The sequence below is a fragment of the Corvus cornix genome, chromosome 1A, assembly GCF_000738735.6.
Source record: "Corvus cornix cornix isolate S_Up_H32 chromosome 1A, ASM73873v5, whole genome shotgun sequence".
Classification (NCBI taxonomy): domain Eukaryota; kingdom Metazoa; phylum Chordata; class Aves; order Passeriformes; family Corvidae; genus Corvus; species Corvus cornix.
In genome coordinates, this window is record NC_047057.1 from 67,909,226 (window position 1) to 67,926,178 (window position 16,953).

Consider the following 16,953-nt stretch of genomic DNA (forward strand, 5'->3'; position numbering starts at 1 on the left):
GAAAAATCATGGATTCATTAGCCCCATATATTAACAAACACCTCTGTACCACCAGCTAATGATAAGTTACATTTTCAAGGTTAACACCCTCAACTGGATATAAAACACAACAGGAAAGGTCCACTATCCCATTTTTTACTTTAAAACAGTAGTAAATAGATTTTGATTTGGGGAAGTGGTCACCTGGCAAGCTCTAGAGCCATTTGAATGAAAACTAGGAGAAAGGATTGACTAAAATACATCAGAGAAATTTATTTCTTAAGTATAGCAATGGCCTTTGGCATTGATGATTGCCAAAGAAGCACAAACACTGAAACTATGACCAGATTGGTTACTCCTGAATGCCCTCTCTGCCTCAGGATGGACAATGAAACCAGGACTCAACATTAAGAATTCAGAAGACAGCAACTTCCCATGTGATCCCACGATTTATTGAATCTTTCTGGCTCCCAGTTTTTCTATTTTTACATAAGAGATAAGAAAGTTTAACTGTCTTTATAAAATGCTCTGCAAGCTCACATTTTCCTTTTTTAAAAGGAAACATTCTATTGGTGATTGCTGTTTGCATTACTTACTTGTATCATTAATTTACCCAGTGGGTTTGTGTGTACTGACACTTAAATGATGACAAAAATTAAGTTCTCTCATCAGCTACTGCATTTTGCAACTGCAAAACTAAGTTTTACAGAATCACAGACTATTCTAAATTGGAATGGACCCACAAGGTTCATTGAGTCCAACTCTTCAGGAAGTTCCTACATGGAGTCCTGCCAACAGACTGTAATAATGTTGGTTTTTTTTCTTTTACCTAATGACTATATTTACATAATAATCTATTCAACCCTCTTTTCTGGGCAGTGATAATTAAAACAAAACAACCCAACAAAAAAAACCCCAAAATCTAAATAAACAGCATTTAGCAGGAGAATGTCACTGAATCCTTTTCACTACTGTCCAGTTTCACTGGCTGGCCTTTTTAGCAGTCTGTAAACCCCTCCTTTGTAAAAGAGCTCATCAGATGTGCAAAGATTTTTACCTTTCTCCTCTATCCTCTCTCATCCTCCATCTCCATCCTTGCTTTAGAGGGGATGACCAGAAGGTGCAGCTGTTACCAGGCCTTTACAATCCTAGCCCCTGACTTCCCTCTACCTCCTTCCCGCCCCACACTATAGATACAAAGCACAAGCCAGATTTTACAAGATATTAAAAGTGCCAAAAACATAGAGTTTGCCTTGCTGTTAAGAGAATTTCAAATATGCTTCAAATATTAAGATACCTATAGACTTCTGAAAATCTGACTGGGAGCCCATCAATGTCTCCAAGCACCTTCATAACTCTATAAAACTCATCTTACTCCTCTTCTTTTTTGTACACAATTTATTAGCGAACATTCCATACTTGCACTACCCTTTTCATCATCCTTAAAAGCACTTACAAATACTAATTACTCTTCACATATCCCTTCTCCTGTGAAGTAAATAAAGATTATTATGCCCTCTGAAGTAAATACATATTACTAACTCCTTTTTTGCAGTCTGAGGAAATACAGAAGGGGATTTTAAGTGGTCTGCACACCCCAAAGTAAAGAGGAGCTATTGAAGCACGGACTAAGATACAGAAGTTCTCCATCCCATGCTCAGACTATGACAGTCTAAATCTCACCCCTCTATTTGCAAATGATACTCTTAGCCCAATTGTTCCTGTCTGCTGGCTGATGATCAAATATTTAATGCATGCCATAAAATGAAAATATGAACTCTATAGCAGTGCCTCTTATTTGTCATGCCCCATTACTTAGACAGGGTGGTAACATGTGCTCACATGACGATTTTCAATTTTATTATAGTCTCTATTTGCTCACTCACTTAAGATGTTTAAAGAAGAGTTGTATGGATTATCAGACAGTCTGAAAAGTTCAGTTCAGAGCTCTTCAAACATATTCATTTTCATCTTATTAGCACAAGTAAAGTAAAAGCCTTAGACAGGTAATTTACCATCCAGTTTATCCAAAGGGACTTCTAAAGAAAAAGTCAACCTTTGTAAATTGTTGGTGATAATCTCCAAATTGATCATTAATTATCAGCTGCTACTAAGCGTTTCTTCCATCAGCGGCACTGTGAAAATAATGCATTTCTCAGAAAATCTACCACTGTTGTCACTGCCACCTGTGTAATCAGCCCTTATTAAACCCAGCAAAGTTCCAGGGCAGGCAGCTGCCTTGCTAAGCAAATTCTGTCCAGCCACTGCATTTTCCAGGCAGCTTAAAAATTAGTTACCCACCAAAAAGAAAGCATTTGTTATTAATATTATATTTTACATTCTCTACCTTCCCATGTATAGTAGCAGCTACAATTAATTTAAACCCATTCAACTCTGCTTAATAAAGAACACATTGTTTTGTACTGCCAAACTCAAGCTGACATACACAAACTTCATCCTTCCCTTTGCAGTTTTATGGTTTTCTTCTACTGCAAGTCAATGCTTACAATCAAACAGTAAACATTTAAAAAAATCATTCCAGACTTTTTGTTTGTGAAACTGAACTCAGGAAGAGACCAAATGTTTACCACCTCAGGTCCACGTCACACAGAATCAGAGCAGGACCTTTTTGTACAAGAGTTTGCATGTCAAAATCCAATTCAGCCTGATGCAAATATTCTGACAACTGTTCTCCAGAATTGCTGAGTATATACACTAAACACAGTTTTCAGAATTTTGGGAAATACTGTGACCAGTGTACAACATCTGACATTCTCACAGCTCCTACTTTAATCCCCTTTAATGGATAGTCACAGCTAACTTTACTGCAGCAACCATGGATGTCACAGACCTCTCACGTTAAGTGGGATCAAACACACCTGACAACCACACTTCAAAAACAACCAGGATCCCAAAGAGGACTGCAATAAACTGCAAGTCTGACAACCATTTAATCGTGTATTGTCATATCACAGTTAAAAGGAAGCAAAGAATTAATATTAGAGGGAAGATATAGGCAGGTAATGAAATTTTTTAGAAATACAGTATCTGCAAATAATATCCAGAAAAGGCTGTATGATTACAAAGCCCATCAGTGTATTTTAGCTTGAAAATGGTCTACAGGTAAAAATACCCTAAAAGAGGTGAAATGCCACCACCATGGTTGTATGTATAACACAGCAGCAGCTGAAGCCTTTTACACTTGAGAATGGCAGTTCCAGCAGCACTGCAATATATTTCTCTGGTTTTGTAAAAATTGAAATGAAGGCTTTAATAATTCTGTATCTGTGCAACCACAACATCTTGGAACACACACACACACACACACACACAGAGTAAAAGAATTTTGTTCACATTTAAAAGGACTGACTGCTCACTGGGTTCATGACCTCTGTCCATTGGCAACAACTCCACACTGAGTCCTGATAATTCCAAAGGCAATGGGATTACAGTCATAAAGACAGAAAAACGCAACAGTACCACAGCTGGAAGAAGAACCATCCCTCAAAGACAGTTTTGCTCAGATACTCTAAAATTCAAGTAATTTAGATGTACAGTTGCAGCACAGGAGCTTTTAAATAATATATATAAGATTTCTAGTTCAAATGGCAGGAAGCCTGAAATGGAATAGAATCTTACAGAGAGGTGAGACACAAATCTGGTAAAAAAGAAGGGAATAGACTTGCATTTTTATCAGTGAGATGGTGCCAGTGAATGGGCTGCTGCTCTTGCAGGAGCTTGAGCTATAAATACTTTAATCTTGAGCAAAGAAAACAAGGAAATCCATCCAAACCATTAAGGTGTGCTTCTGCTCTGGACAGGGGGAACGTCAAATGGCACCACCTCACTAAGCAGTCCTGAGCACTGGATACACTGAGAGTCATGTGAGTCAGAGAACTGCCTGATTGACATATCCTGGGCTAAACTTGTAGGACTGAAAATAAAAAAAACAAACCCACACTCACAAGTGCAAGTAAAACACAGTTTAAGGAGAGAAAATAAATCCTGTGATGTGATTTATAGATAATTCTTTTCAGGAGAACTACACCAAGACTCTCAATGTATGCTTAATGTTGGAAACAAGATTTGTCATCAGTAAACAATTTAATAACCCAGTTACATGAGCAGTAACAATTCCTGGGCTGGTAATGAACAATATGATATCAAAGTTGTCATCTCTTAAACAGAATCTTGGTTGATTTTCTGTACATGAGTAGTCCTGATTAATTCAATTGTGCCCTCATCATGTTTAGTGTCTGTCTAGATACAGGAGAAGAGAGTCTTGCAAAGGTCTCTCTGAGGATTGAGTGAGCTTTGAAATTCTAACTTGGGCTACGCTATATGAAACAGAATCCAGCTTACTTGCCAGGAAGCAATAAAAGAGAATTCGGTGAGCCTGCTCATGTGAATACATCTCAGCAGAATCAGGGCCCACTCGAGCCACTAGGGAGGAGAAACTTAAATAAAGCATTTCAGTATAACCATTCTTTCAGCAGTTCGTAGTCTGTATTAGTAGCTAACATCTGAGGAAAGGAAAGGTTTGCTGCTTGGCAATAGTGTGGTGTTAATGTAACACAATCTGTTAAATGAAAAAGAAAATTAATTCCAATTTGGTGTCTTCACATTTCACACTCCAGAGACTCTCATGGACTGAATGAAAGACAAGAAGAGGAAGAGAAAATTTAGTGATTTTTTCAAAAATGAATTGTCTACTTCTTTGCATTTCACCTAATTAAGTCAAGAGGCAATCTGAGGGAAAAATAAGAAAGGTTTCTTATTTTTCTAGGTATTTCTCACCATGTGGCATAAGAAATGTCTGCCTCTGTCCATCTTTCACTGCCTACTCCCCCTCTTCCCCTTGTCCTCTCCAGAATTCAGCTGTTTAGCTTTACTTCATCCTCACAGCAAGGAATGGATTAAGCAGAATTACTTACTGCTATGCCAATTAGGGATGAATTAATTACAATTTTGCCTCCTGTCCCTCTAAGGTTGCAAGTTTGTATTCCAAGCCCAACCTGAATGTAGTGAAGAGCTGCAAACATTCAAGAGTCTGCAGAAACCAACTTTTCCTCCTGCCCTATTCAAGCCTCTCGCCGCACTGGGGTGACATAATGTGAGTTCTTCCCTCCAGACAAAAGCATTGCTTAGCTGTTGTACTCCTTGGTACTCCAATTCCCAGGACTGTAAAGGGGGGCGGTAATGATACCTATTTTTCAGCAGCATTGTGCAAGTTAATCCCTTAATATTTGTAAAGCACCTTGAGGCCGAAGCACACAGGGCACAACAGAAGCACAAAGCGTTACCATCCCCATAATAAACTGGGTCATGTTCCAGTTACACTGTTCGTAGCGAAGTCTCCCTGGACGTCCATTTGGGACGCTTTTGGTTTCTGGAGTTACAGGCATGCACTGTCCAAACCAAAGAACTGGAAAGCTACACAAGACCTTTTTTCCTCAGCAGCCCATTTTTGCCTTATTTATTTTTTTCTGAAGAAATACTTCGCCATACCACCCACCACCCACATTCACTTCCAGGCTAATTATACTTTGAAAGACAACCAGCATAAAGATGATTATAGCTTACAGAGTCAAGGGAAGGCCTAGTCAAATAAACAGGATAATTTCCCTTGGTCTCTCGCTTTTTTCCAGTTGGTGATGAATCTCAAAACCTGTACAGCCATACACCTTAAAAAGACTAAAACAATCTTTGTTTCCCTTTTTTCCTTCTTTTTTGCTACCCCTATATACTTCCAGCAGCACCCTCCCCAACCTATAAATTGCCAACCAAACCTTCCTCTTCACCCTGGTTACAGAACAAAATGAAGCAATTCTGAATGACCCACTGCCATGACTTAAAAAAACCCAAAAGAATTAAAAACAATCCAAGAACAAGAGCCAAGGGCCCAGTATCTTGTCACCATCCATTTCAAATGCAAAAAGTGGGACAGAAAGCAGGTAGCTGTATCTCTCATGCAAGGGCACCCATGTAAGCCGTCCCATCCCATCCCCATTTCCCTCCTGTGTCATTCCTTCTTCCGTTCCCTTTTCACTCTGCAACAAGACCATGGATGTTCTAAGGACAAGCATTTCATAGCTCAAGGCCAGGTTGGATGGGGCCCTGAGCAACCAGATCAAGCAGGTGGCATCCCTGTCTTTCAAAGTGGGGTTGGAACGAGATGATCTTTTAGGTCCCTTTCAACCCAAACCATTCTATGATTCTGTGACAGTGAGGCCAAATGACCTCAGAGTTAAAAGCTCCTTCTAACTTTAGCACCTTCTGAAGCACTGGAGAAGGATGCCTAAACCTGCAAAGATCTCAGCATTTCCAGCTGCCACTGATTCTAACAGAAACTCTGGGCATTTAATTTTGAGCTTTACAACATCAGGAAAAGAAGTTACTAATCTCTCCTTTTTCATTAATCTGTGGTGAGTTTCTACAAATCCACACCTTGTAAGTCTAACCGTTCTGCTTTGCTAGTCTGGTATTACCTATCGCATTATAAAAGAACATTCCTGTACAAACAGAACATGGACCCAAATATCACTTTCTTCACAGAATAAATTTCATGCTGCACATTTGGTCAAATCCCTACACAAAGTAGAAAAGGAGGCACCCAGAAAAAGTACCCCACTGACTTGATTATAACATATTTAGGCATTTTCTTTTATATAATTGTTCTGAGATTGTGGTTTTTCTAACACACCATAAAGTGCCACTATTTACCTAAAGGAAAATATTTTAGTTCAGTTCTCTGCCGTTATTTATTCTAGTCCATTTTTTCACATCTATATAGCTTATATCATTATTGACACAGCTATATGAGTAATAACATGTATCATGCCTCTTTCTGTACACAACTCATATAAAGAAGAATAGGGTAGTTCAGCCAAATGACTAATTATCAAGGGTATATTTTCAAAAAACAGAAATCAATTGCACATCACAGTCACTGGCTGTGGTCATTCATTACATCTCTGCTGTAGATCCTGCTCTGCTTTATAGGAGACATGTCATTACCAAGAGGCAGTAAAAAAATACTGTAGAAGTTTCAGCTCTCTGAATGATAAATATGTTAGTCTTTTGCAATGTACAATAAAAAGATGAAAAAAATCACACAAAATAAAGGAAGATGGAGCAAACCACAGTGCTGATTTGCTGGTTCAGTGACATACTGTTCTAATGCACCTCTTTTGGCACCTACTCCTCATACAAACAGATGACACTTATCTGAAGCACCTATGGTGCTCTCATGCAGACCATTCCTAACTAAACATTTAGAGATTCTGGCTTGATTAGCTGAACACGATGGAAGACACCACATACAGATGAAGCGGAGGTTTAGAACTGAAATACCCACACACCTAGCAGGCATATAAAATTGTTAAAGTAGGAAACAAGTAGTTTTATACACCTAGGGTGTTTGACAGTCCTGGACATTATGTGTTGCTTTAATTGTATTCCCTTAAAACTAAAAAAAATTTTTAAAAATCCATAAAAGGTCCAATCTTTCTGACTTAACGCCCATTACCTAACATCAAGCAAGAAACAAAAATAGGTTGTGTAAACAAAGAGGAAATAAAAAAAAAAAATCAAAAAATCATTTCAAACCTCTCAGTCAGCATAGCTGGGAAACCCAGGAGCTCAGCCTGTCCAGTTGGAGTGTGTGAAGCAACAGCATGAATCTCTTCCTGTTTACTTTTCTGAGTGCCTTACCTCAAGACTAGATATTGAGAGGAATGAGTCTGTGGTCCTCTTGCCTCTACCTATACACTTAAGACATCCTTCAGTGACTACACTGTATAACTTGTTAGGCGTTAACCATGTCCCATTCCTTAGTCTACAACAGCAGCAGTTATCCTTTTATCTTTTAGGTAATATTGCCCACATTTCACAGGGGAAAAAAAAAAAAAGCATTCTAATCTGGATTATTAGGCATGTAAAAGTGCATCCTGCTACCAACTGAATAACGTGTAATAGGGATACTCAAAAAAACACCTGAACAACCCCACACCAAAAGAAATGCAAACAAAAAAACTAAACTATGTTTAAATGGCCCAAAATCTATTCTTTAACTGATGTCATGTACACCCACTTCAGTTTTGCACAATAGCTTCTTCATTCCTGAAACATTAAATCATTCCAAGGGCACTCCAAGCTATGCTGTATTTTCCATGTTTCACTTCAATAAAATATTACAAATACGTTACCATGTAGTTGGGATTTTTTCTGCAATCATCATAACAAACCAATGTTTTCATAATATCGCCACAAACCACATCTATTACCTCATACAAGAGCACAATGTTTTGGCAATGCAGCGCAAATAGTAGGAACAACCTCACCATCATTTTCCAAAATAGTTCTTTGAACACATTTCCAAAAAACAGTAGCGACAAAAGCCCTGCCACTTCATTTCTTCCCTCCACCCCCACGATGGATGAGAAGAAAGCACTGAAACAAGCACTGTCCTCTCCTATCTCTGCGTTATGAAGAGGCTCTGGATCACAGTCATTCACAGCTAAATCACACTGAATTCAACAGGAAACATTCCAAAACCTGGAGAAACTGTATACATCATTTAACCCAAACACTCCAGAATAAGATTTAAGAAAAACAGACTGTTTAATCTTCCTGTCTCGCTTGTCTTAACCAAGTCATGGTGAGGGCTGGGGAAACACCTAAATTATACCAGAAATGTAAGTAGTGCCCCATTTTAATGTGAAAATGACACTGAAAATTACAGCAGAAAAATTTGAAGATGAGTTGAAAATTCTTTTGCTCATGGCCTGATGCTTTAACAAGTCCAAAACCTACAGAACTTCAAAGGAATCAAAGTCACTCAAAGCCTAACAGATAAAGGGCTGGCCTTTATCTGTGTGTTCAATCTACTATATTCCTTCCCAGACTTTACCCAAAACGGTTTCAAGCAACTTACTGTTAATAAGGATTAAACCTACTTAACTCAAGTATTTCCAGAGATCACATCACTATCAGGCCTGATTAACAGGTCTTGAAGTCTACAGCAGCGAGGCTGCACTCCTCATATATTCTAAATATGACTATATATTTGTATTCTGGGTTCTTTCTCAGTGAGAACCAGTGCATGCAAAATAAATTCCCAATCCCACATCTTGTATACAAAGGGCATCACACATATCCTGCGATTTAAGCTATTCTCCTGAAATTATCTTAGTCTCACACAATCACACTTCAAATACCCCATATGTCCAGTTTGGTTATCCCTCCTTTGAAAAGCTAATAAATGTAATACTTAGATGCAACTGCATTTCATCTAAAAACAATTATCTGCAGTACTTTGTGCCAGGAAAAGCATCAATAGGCATCATTAACAACACTTCCACTTTATTTTCTTCCCGTCTAATGGGCCCAATCCAACACCCAAGTGAAGTCAATGAGAGCCTCACAATTGTTTTCAGTGGGAGCTGGACAGAGCCTCACAATCGCACATGAATGTGAGGTTTGTGCAAGGAGGCCGAGTGACAAGCACAGCCTCTGTTTATTCACACCACGATATTGCAAAGGGAGAGGAAGAACAAACTTCCCGGGATGTTCCCACTACCCGGAGCTGCTGAAGAGCCAGTAATAAAAGCTTTGGAGGTGGGAGCTAACACTGCTCTCTGGACTTACTCAGTCCTTCTTCTCTTCTCTAAAACTGTCCATAAGAGCTGAAAACTGGACTGACACAGGCACCTGGTGCAATAAAACTTTTACCTGTTACTCTCCCTAAGTGTTTTTAAAATTAAAAAACACAATAAAAGATCCCCCCCCCCCCCCCCCCCCCATTGGTGCTACACAGAGCCTCCTATTCAGCTGGGTTATTTTCATCTCAAAGGAAAAACAAGTCATCTGCACAACAGTTCTCAGTTACAATGCGCTCGTCTTACTTTATTGAACTCTACCTGATTTAGGGTCTAAAAATGTCAAACAATTTATTTCAGGCACTCACTTTCATGTTTCATACATATAAAAATAAGGAGAGAGAGAAACGAGCTCTCATTTTTCCCCAAAACACCCATGGAAGCAGTATATTTCCAAAGAGATTGGATGCATGAGCCAAATGATTAAAAACACTTAGAAGTACCCCAAAATTCTAAAAGGACTCCCAAATGCTTTGTACTTGCTGGCTCACATACAATGCTTTCCCAAACAATTTTTTATTTCTTTACAAAAATCATGTACTCTTTCTACACACACGCTCATCCTTTCCTCCTGCTTTCAGTGTTAAATATGACATCAGAATCTTTTAAAGTACAGATGTTATGTAGCCTTTGAAATGCAGGAGACTTTCAAATCTGTATCTACCTAGGGCCTCCTCGAAGGAACAAGTAGCATGTAAGGCTTCAAGGGATTTCCAAAGTTCTGCACTGACGTGTGCCTGACCTCACCTTCCCTCGTACACTGGACCTACACAGTCAAAGACACTGGCAGGCTGATACTCCATTGCCACTTGATACCTACGTATTACAAACCTCATTTTATTTGGGATTATGAAAATATAAGCCACAAAGAGAGTTGAAGTCCAACCTTTGAACCTGCTCATGTGCACCCATATTTAATGCAGATGCAACTGTAACCTGATGGTAACACAAACTCAGTGAAAATCACAGACATACCAGGAGCATCCTCCTCTGTAAACCATCCTCTCTCCATCTCAAGCTTTCCATAGGTTGGATGGCTAAACTTAGTGGGATGGGTGATAGAATGCAGCAGTTTCCTTAAAACCAACACTAAGAGACCAGAAAGAGACACAACCAGAATTTTAGTGGTGGAAACAAAAGAAAGAGGAAATTAAAAAGAAGAAAAAAAAGAAGGGAGAGGTCAAGATATTTGTTCATCTCGCATTTAGAGCATGAGGGAACTTAGTCTTAACAGTGTAAATCAAATTAAATAGTTCAGGGATCTCACTTAAAAAGCTGCCATTTTAATAAAACGGGGGACAATTGGCAAGTTGTTTAAAAACTGTAGCTGCATTCTCATACCCTCTGCCTCCTCCTTTTCCCAACCCTTACACCCACACCACCAACTGCCATCTCTAATTTACCTTGCCATGCACTCGCTCCAGAATTCCCTCCCAACCGCAGAGGACTGGAGGAATCTACAGAAAATAAACTGACAATAAATACGACTATATTACCTAAAGGGAGGAGGGGAAGCAACGAAAATTACCAAATTGTTGACATTGGTCAAGAAAACTTTCCCCTCTAAAATTTCAAAGAACACGAAGGCTGAACAGCAAAGGTCTCATTATGAATTCACTCAAAACTGGTTTTTTTTACGGAGTTCCTTCTCCCCCATCCCTGAATACAGGAGCTTATTCTTGTGCAATCATTAATGCTCAACGGCAGATAGGCTGCTATTTCCCACTCCTGAAGAAACCCATTTTATAACATGCAATATGAAGAACTGCTTCATTAATCAGATGGTTAAGTAGCTCCAGTAGAGTTGCTATAGGGAGGCATGGTGACACCGTGGTGGGAAAACTGGCTTTCTTTCCATCTGGATCATCATTTAAAGGGCCTCAGCATTTCCTTTAGCTTAACAGGTTTATTGTTTTAATCCCTACCTGGGAGAATAACAAGACTCCTCATAAAAATGTAGAAAGCAAGTCTGACTGCATGTGGGGAGAATGTGAAAGGGAAACAGCTGAAGAAGAGAATGGATGGGAATAATATAGAGGGTTGCAAGCCTATTTTCTTGCTGGGACTGAAAACATTAATACTGTTAAGGCTTATTTCACATACATTTTTTTAAAAGAGTCGGATTTTTGCTGTCCATGATTCAACTAAAACTATGCAGAAGCTTTTAAGTTTCCAATATTATCATCATTTTATCCATAGAAATCCAACTTTATCTGTCTTTCAGCATCTCAGATCTTCTCCACAAAAAGCCAGTCAGGCTAATAAAATGTAATAGTTTAAAGCAGCACTTTCTTGAGACGACGTAACATACAGAAAATGAAATTTTTATAAAATGAGAATGTAAGTATCAATCGGTCCTTTTATTCACCCTCCTGACATCTTGGAAGCAAACAATCCAGCCCTACTTATAAATCAAAGTGCATTTACTGAGGAAAGCATCCAGAAGCATTATGAACTGACATAAGCAGCTACCTAGACGCAGCAGCAAGGAACCTTTAGCCCTGTCCAAAGGTTTTAACAATGCAGGACTAATGTGACACAGCACTAACTGGATGGCCAAACACAGAGGCTTTGTTACACACAGGAGGTTGCATTTTTGCCATCTTTTTCCAAACATGCACCTAAGGGAAAATACTACCAAGTCCTTTCAAAGAAGAAAAGGAAAGAATAACTGTTTTGTCCTGCATATTTTAAGGACAATTGCTAACAAAGAGTAAAAGCTCCACAGATTATTTATTTTTCTTGTATGGTGAATTTTCCTCTGCTTAACTTAAGGGTAAAATATGAACTGGTCAGAGTACCAAAGTCCCACACACCCAAATCGCCTCTCTTTCAAATTTTTTTAAATATAGCTATCTATTTCCTAAATAGGGTTTTACCAATGGTTGTAGTCAGTCTCATTCATTCTCAACCTTTAAACAGATTGGATCAAAATGATTGTATTATATGCCTGTACTTTATGGAATCAACTTTACTTTCCACCACCGCAACACTAAAGGAAGACCGTGGTCCTGATTTGAAGCTGTAAATTCAAGATCAAATGGGAAAGTGTTAAATTCAGAAGAGCTTTTGGTCCATTAACTTCCATGCTGATTTTACACGCTCTGCAGTGCTTGGGCAACAGACTCTGCTATACAACGTATTCCTAAGCAAACAGTGCTTTGTGTCATAAACCATCTGGGGTGTCAGTTCCAAGGGCCACTCATCTAAACTCCTCTGATACACTTGGAAATGCTGAGGTACAGAACAGAAACTTTTCCTCACTACAAAATATCTTTTGCAAGGGTAAGGGAGATGCTGCCATCAGAGAAACGATGGAAGGCACAACATTTTGGCTAAGAGTGTTGTTTTCATTATTCCCCTGAAGAAAACCACTGGACAAACAAGCTTTCTAAAACACTGGGATTTTTCTAAGGTGCCAACAAAAGTGATACCCTTCATAATATGGACAGTGCTCCCTTTCATATCAGAGCCTATAGTTGCAAAGCTAAGTGCCAAGCAGATGGTTGAAATCTGTTTTGTATAAAAAGCGTGTGTGCACACGCGGTTTTTTTTAGATGGAGTTCTTTGTATTCATATTCAGGCCTAGGTTCTAGCCATCAAAACACTGGCACTGAAGCAATCATTAGCTGCACTTTAGACAACTGGCAACTAAGGTATTCACAGTTCTCCACAAAATGTTCAGCTAATACCTCCCAGATGTATAATTAAGGCAAAAGATCATCTTATTAAATTGGTATCAGTGCTTTGGATGGCCTTTCAATAGACTACACGTGTATGTAAAAAGCTATTGTATTTATCTTCTTTTTAAAATAATACTCTGTTTGCTTTAAGTGTTTACAGCAGCTTTTAAAAATACAGGCTTCCACGTCAAACTCTACCCAAATAAAACAGCAGAAACTATATTCATCTTGTTTTCATCTTCCTAAGAAACATTGAGCAGGAAATTCTGTAGATCATTTTAAGAGAAAGACTTTGTCTAACTTATCTGATAACCATTTAGCTTGTTTAAAAAGAAAATATAAGATAGGCTCAGCTGCTCTAGAGGAATCAGTTCCAGACAAGATGAACCTGCTCCTGCTACACTGGACAACTCATGGCCGGTTGTGTCAGTTGCAGGTACCTCAGTGTAAGCGGGTTGCTTATTACCACAAACAGCAAAACCAGAAATGCTTACCAGCATGGGGCTCTGCTGTCTGCCTGGGCTTCTCAGGGAATCAGTGAACAGGTGACAATAATTTGCCTGGTGACAAATTAACAGAGGTCACACTTTTGAAAACTGGGGTTATCAAACAAATGTATATTTGGAAGAAGGCATTTTTGTGCAGCGGTCTCTCTATAGGCCTTGGTGGCCACAACTGGGAATTAGTGCCTCAGGAAACACACAGTTTCAAAACCAAGATTGATTTTGTGCGCAGTGCCAAGTCCGCTAAGGTCCAGATGTTAGCTCTGGCATAATTCAGGTACATTTTCATCACGCGGCCATTCAGATCATTCTAATCTGCGAAGCATGCATGTTGTTTAGGAGAAAAAGATAGTTAACCTGTTGTCAAAGCACACCAACATGGAACTTCCGAAATCCCCAGATTTGCTGAAGCCTGCAGAAATCCCTCCTGAGGCTTTAGAAACTCTGGCGGCATTGCAACCCATGGAAGTTTGCTGCGGATTAAGGAAAGTCAGGATTCTGCTCAGTGATCTCCTCATGAGTCACCATTTCATGCCATCGTGGCGTACTGGGGTGAAGAATACCAGCCTTCTTCATAGAGTTGAGCAGGACGTTAATTAATTAGGCCGACATTTTTAGGACCTGACACTGAACTCCAGTGCTCCTGAGTCCAAACACTCAGAATGAATGGGTACTTTTTTAAAGGATGCCTTGACTGGCCCTATCACAAAATAGGTCTTTGTGAACACACTGCTGAATAACTACAGAAACACTATGGAACTGGCCTGATCATAATCCATTATCTTGAAAGTAATGTCCCTCTTAAAAAGCTTATCAAAGAAAATAACTTAACAGCTCAGTCATGATATTCATAGGCAACAGAGGTCAAACCCACCCAGGACTACTTCAGTTTATACCCATTTTCCCAACAGTGTGTAGTAAAGGATGCAACACACAGCCTAGATCTAAAGCTACCTGCTGAGCTCAGCATTTCAGCTCTACTCTTACTGAGTGTGCAGTTGGAAACAAGAAAAAAAACCCACTAAAATGGATTAGAATTACTTTTAACGTGAATAAGAAAATAATTCCTCCCTTTTAACAACCCTGTATAATTTCCTTCATTTTGGATCTCATTTAAAAAGCAAATGTCACACATTTGGGTAGGAATCACAGTGCATTTTGTGTTCTGCAGCAGGGTTTTTTGCTTTTAGGCTGGTTGGTTGGTTTGCTCACTGTGGCTGCCTACATTGCTGCTTGCAGTGGAGTCTGTTCCTCACATTAATACTCTCCATGTGAACAATTTTTTCCTGGATTCCCCTCATGCCTGGTCCTTAGGTTATAAAACCTGTGACAACTCTGGTACATATGGCTCAAGATGTTAACTGCTCTACAGGACCAAAGTTTACCTGTTAGTAGCACACACAGTTTCCCAAATTACTGCTTAAACACAGCAGGTGCTGCTGCCAGACTCCAGTTATCCAAACTTGCCCCAGGTAAGGAGTTAGTTTAGAAGCACACACAGGTAACTGGAGGGTCTACAGACAGTATTCCCTCCCAGCCCTCAACAATACAACTGTGGCTGCAAATATTTCTTTAATTTATATTATTAATTATACTCCATAGTCCCTATTTTACATACTTAAGTGATTTGAATACTATAGTTCATCTTGCTAGAATGAGACCTTTAGAAATTATAATTGGACAGAGAGAAGTCTATAATTTGCAGTTCTTAGGATCTCAAGAAGGAAAAGGAGGGTGTCTTCAGGCTAAAAAACAGGTCTAGCAGTCAGTGTCTCCACTTTTTAAACCCGCACATGCAAAAGATTTTGTGACAGCATTCCTCAGTTTACTCATCTATAGGTTGAGGCTAATCTTGCTTTTCAATCTAAAAAGCACAGAAATCTTCATGATTTGTATATCAATGCTTACCAAATGCTCTGAATTCCTAATCAAAAGACTTTATAGGAAGTATAAATCTATTATTAATAAAATCAGTAACAGTAAAGCAACTTCTACATACATGCATCTGGAAAAAATACAGAAAGAGAATACACATACACATATATTGCTCAATTTATAAATTGTTAAGCATGGCTTCAGGACTGAAATCTCATTCATGAACCATGCTAGGGATCTCTTACCTACTCCCTGTTTCTGAATTTTCCCCATACAAAGGCACATTTATAGTACTCTAAGCTCTAAGCACAAAGGCTGCTCTGTGGAATGGAAAGAAACCTTCTTTTTTTTGTGTTTGTACAGTGACAAGCATAATGGGGTCCTGATTCAGGATGCTTGCACTCTACAAAAACACACTAAATCAATGACACTAATACACATGAAGATTATCTAGGAAGAGATGCACGGCATACTTGAGAGTGGCACAGCACTATCCCTATACTTTGCCTGGTATTTCATGCAAACACCTAATGTGCATTCCCGAGTCGCACAATTTCACACTTTAGGCAAGAACAGCAAATGTGAGCAGAACTTACAAAACATAAGCAAAGGAGGAGAGCCTTCCACTGAGAAATTCTGCCAAATTCTGATCTCAGTTGCAAAACCAGAATCAGCTCTATGTTCATGGGCTTTTGACAAAGATGAGAACCAGCAGCCTTCTTTAAAACACACCATAAATTTCTACTTCAGTGTCCAAAACCCAGGAGCAAAAGACAAATCAAATCCTGAACCTGAAGAGAGAAATGTATTTTCTGTATCCCTGTTATATTTGAATTCAAAAGCCTAGATATTTTTAACAGACATGGAAAAAAGAACTATTTGGCTTTACTCAGCAACTGCAGAAGGAAACTGTACCAAAAGAATAATGTTGCATGTTCTGTTTTCACTTGATTCCATTTAGCCTTTCAGTTCTATTTCAGTTATGTTTCATTTAGCCTATTTTTTTTTTAAATAATCATCATGTTTTAGTGATTCACATTTCACACCAGCACAGGAACAAGTCATGTAAATACAACACAGCAAAATGACCCAGTTTGTTAATAGACATGCCAAACGGGTAAGAACATCCTTCCCTCCGCCCTTACCAACCATCACCTTCCCACACATCTCATTTCTATCCAAAAAAGCCTCTGCCCCGGTGAGGCCACGGTATCAAAATTTAGGGACAAAACCCTACGAACAGAAACCTGACTA

The 16,953-nt window shown here is 39.0% G+C and overlaps 1 protein-coding gene across 8 annotated transcripts in view; it reads right to left on the reverse strand.

Annotated features, from left to right (window-relative positions):
- Positions 1-16,953, reverse strand: part of SOX5 (SRY-box transcription factor 5) — a 613,556-nt gene that overhangs the window by 262,054 nt on the left and 334,549 nt on the right. Inside the window, exon 2 of one of the 8 annotated variants that reach the window (XM_039570315.1) lies at positions 13,816-13,881. The exons of the other annotated variants lie outside the window; for them this stretch is intronic. The gene's annotated coding sequence lies outside the window, so the exon portion shown is untranslated. The remainder of the gene's footprint in view (positions 1-13,815; positions 13,882-16,953) is intronic. 8 annotated transcript variants of the gene reach the window in all.